The sequence below is a fragment of the Alexandromys fortis genome, unplaced genomic scaffold, assembly GCF_014885135.2.
Source record: "Alexandromys fortis isolate MF-2015 unplaced genomic scaffold, M_Fortis_MF-2015_v1.1 scaffold_149, whole genome shotgun sequence".
NCBI lineage: Eukaryota > Metazoa > Chordata > Mammalia > Rodentia > Cricetidae > Alexandromys > Alexandromys fortis.
Window position 1 is genome coordinate 2,221,754 of NW_026068025.1, and position 3,837 is coordinate 2,225,590.

At 48.6% G+C, this 3,837-nt stretch overlaps 1 pseudogene; it reads right to left on the minus strand.

Annotated features, from left to right (window-relative positions):
* Positions 1-748: 748 nt before the first annotated feature.
* Positions 749-3,436, minus strand: LOC126514618 (ras-related protein Rab-5B-like; annotated as a pseudogene).
* Between the last annotated feature and the right edge of the window lie 401 nt (positions 3,437-3,837).

The window sequence follows — 3,837 nt, forward strand, 5'->3', positions numbered from 1 at the left end:
ACATATATACATATATACATATATACATATATACATATATACATATATATTCATTAAAGAAAAGATGCTGCAAGGAAAGACAGAGATGTAGGGGCAAATTCTCAACAAACCCTTCCTTAAAAATGAATGGAAATTTCTTTACAGTTAAGAACAAATATTTTGTCCTGTGGGGTCCATATTTGGAAAGATAACTTGTTAAGCTTTTATTTATATTTGTTTATTTTTTATTATTATTTACTTTTCTTAGCAGTAGATAGTGGTTAATACAGACATCCTCAACTGGTCAATGGGCAGAGACTATGGGTGGGGGGGTCAACTCTAAATGGGAAATGTATATCATATCCCTTCCTACAAGGCCCGGGCATCCTCTCAGAGCTGGGAGCAGAAAGATTCTAAAGCCAGAGGGAGTGGGTGTCTGCAGTATTTTCCGGCCTTGATGGTGCAGCTGCACACATGGATGGACAGAGGCTGGGGCTTCGTGTAGAAGTTCTGTACAAGATGAAGGCAGCGGAAACCCCAGCATGGATGGGGAGAGGCTCATGATCTCCCACTCCTGTCTGAGGAGCTATCGGCCACTGATGGCTGCTGGGGGAAGTGGGAGGGGCTGGGGGAAGTGACCCAGAAGCTAAGGTAAATACTGTTCCTAAGATTGAGGGCAAGCAGGAGGAAGGAGAAAAGCCTAGGCCATAAAACATCTTCACTTTCGTCCCACGAAAACTGCAGAGAAGATTCAGCAACCCTAGATGCTTCACTTGTCAAAAGGATGCACCTGGGTGCTTTGGCGGACTAACAGCTCTAGGAAAACAGAGTTGGAAAAGGACGTGTGTTTCAGGGCCGTGAGGACTAAGGCTGCCCCTGAAAAGGAGGAGAATTAAGGCCTAAGTGAGAGAACCTGCGCTGGTTTCTTGAGAATCTTGGCTTCGTGGTTTCCTCAGCTGCTCAGGAACAAAAAGCAGTCAGCCTGTCAGCCAAAGGGACGGAAAGGTTCTAGTTCTGGGTTACTGTGGTCTTTCATCTCATCTGCAAATTTCCCCAAAATTCTGGCTAGCTCATGAAAGAACGGAGTTTCCTCTTGCCCTGATGGCTTCCCACAGACACCGTAAAACACCTAAGGAAGGATGTAGAGGCCAGAGACTAGGAAGGACCAAAGCCCTCTGATAACACAAGGCAGCCCCGAGGCACCTTCAGTTCTAACTGTGCCTGTCATAGGACAAGTGACTTCTGAGGCAGGAGCCCCGACTGGCACGTGGATTAAGTCAGAGTGGGGTTGGAGGAGGGAGGAACTAAACTCTAGATACTAACAAAAGAGAAAAGAAAGGGGGCAACAGGAGACAGGACAGCCCATACAGTGAGAATGAAGACTGTTTACAGGGATCTAGACAAGACACGGTGAGATACAGCAAGTTGAATGTGAACCCTGGGAAGTGAGAATCCTCCCTTTGCCTGACCCTCCTTCCCTCCACTACCGCGGCCCATGCTGTTCTGAGGTCACTCCCCAGTTGCTCAGACAGACCTATGCCCAAGAACAGAGGCATGAACCGGTCAGAGGAGGCTAGCAGTGGAGACTGGGCCCTAGTAGCTGCTACTGTTACTGTTTTCTATAGTGTCCCCTGAACCTCATACATTGTACATTCCATTTAATTAAAAAGGTTGAAGGATAGATAAATAGATATCAAAACCCTGTAAAAAAATTTTTTTTTTTTTGATTTTCGAGACAGGGTTTCTCTGTAGCTTTTTTTGGTTCCTGTCCTGGAACTAGCTCTTGTAGTCCAGGCTGGCCTCGAACTCACAGAGATCCACCTGCCTCTGCCTCCCGAGTGCTGGGATTAAAGGCCACTACCGCCCGGCCCCTGTAAAATATGTATGTTGGCTGAATACTGTCAGTTAAAGTGCACACTGCAGAGGCAAGGTGTCTGGGGCTAAGGCCATCTCAAGGCCATGGTAGGGGAAATGCCTGTGTATAACCTGAGGATGGGTATCAGAAACTGGTACCTCCTCCAATTAGACCACAGCAGAGCTAAGGGTGCAGGCAACCAGTGAAGATTCTTTGGAGCACTTGGAGGTCCAATCCTCACACTGCAATGGGGGGTGAGTGAGTGGGGAGAACTAAGAGGCTGGGTGAGGGAAAACAGCTTTGGGACGAGTTCCAGAGCCACAGAAGACACTGTGCCTCAACCTTTGTCCAATCAGCTAATACAACTCCCCCACGGTGCCTGTGAGCTTGCTTCCCAGGTCTCATGCCTACCTCGGAACATCCTCCACAAGTCCAGCTCATGGGCGCTACAGTGTTTCACAGACAAGAAACTCCTGCCAGATAAATAAAACAAAAGAGACATGCTTCCCTACCCCCTCCTTCTCTGAGCCTTACCGTCTCTGCAGGGCCCTTAATGTAACTAAAATGACCTTGTCTCCCTTCTCAGTCCCCGGGTTTACCTTCCATCATCTTGGGAAGAGGAGGAAACAGGATCAAGAACAGGGAGTGATGAGAGGTGGGGGAGGGGAGAGACAGGAGATAGAGTCTTCCCTGAAACCCTGGGAAGAACACAGTGGGGGAGTAACAGTGAGGAGGTCACTGTTTGTACCTAGAATACAAAGTAAAGGAAGTTTGTTTTGGAAGGAAGGTCCTAGGGAGACTTGACCCCAAACCCCAGAGTAGGGCATAGTAGTGGTAACAGCTACCTGGTGTTGGTTGCTGAAGTGTTAAAAAGCGCCATGACAGCTGTCAGGAGGCAGCCCTTGGGAGCCAGGGCTCAGTGGGCTGTCTCTGCAAAGGCTGTGTGCTGAGGGGTGGAGATGGAGGTTATGTCTTAGCTCTTGTGCTAACTCCACACGTGTTTGCTGCCAGTCACCCTCAGTTGACTCAGAACAACACTGGCTCTTGTTCTGGTGGGGCTATTCAGGGAGATCCACACCCCAACTCCGGCCTTCTGCACCCCCCAGATTCTGGGGTTCACTCTTTGACAACTTCTTTGCCATTGCCAGGAAGAGATCATTCACATTCAGAGCGGTCTTAACTGGTTTCCATAATTAATAAACTGTTGTCACCTGTGTATGCCTGCGCCTCTTCACACTCCTTGTTGGCAAGGTCAGCTTTGTTCCCTGCCAAGGCTATAACAATGCTAGGACTGGCTTTGACCATGTCTTTGCCCAGGCAAAACTTTCCTGATTAGTAATATCATAAACCACAATGGAAGCCTGGGCACCCCTGTAGTACATGGGACTAGGCTTGGTATTGCTCCTCCTGCCGTGTCCCAGATTTCGAACTTGACTGTTGTGCCATCTAGACCCACAGATTGGGTGAGGAAGGTCACTCCAACGGTACTTTCCTGGTACTCGTGGAACTGCCCTTTGACAAAACCAACACCAGGCTAGATTTCCCCACTATTTTGGTGGCCTGGGGCTGCCCATTAGACCTGGTTGAACTTCTGCTGGTCATAGCCAGGCTATCAAAGTAGGAGAGGGTAGAGGGAGGGGGATGCCACAAAGCAGCAAAGTGGGGAGGAGAAGGGGAGGGGGGAGGGACTTCCAGGCTTCAGTAGCCAAAGAACAGCCATGGCAGTTCAGGTGAGAAATTGCATTTGTGGGCTTAGTCCCCAGAAAAGAGATAGAAGAAAAAGTCAAAGCCAAAATTCCCAGGCATAAAGGCACACACTTGCAGTCCCTGCAACACTTGGAAATTAGGGCAGGGGAAGTCAGTAGTTCAAAGTCATCCTTGGCTACTTAGTGAATTTGAGGCCATCCTGGGCTACATGAGACCCTGACTTAAAACAAAACCAAGCCAAATCAGCCGAAGGAAGAGCCCGGGAGTGTTGCAGAATATTTTCACCGGTTTAATGC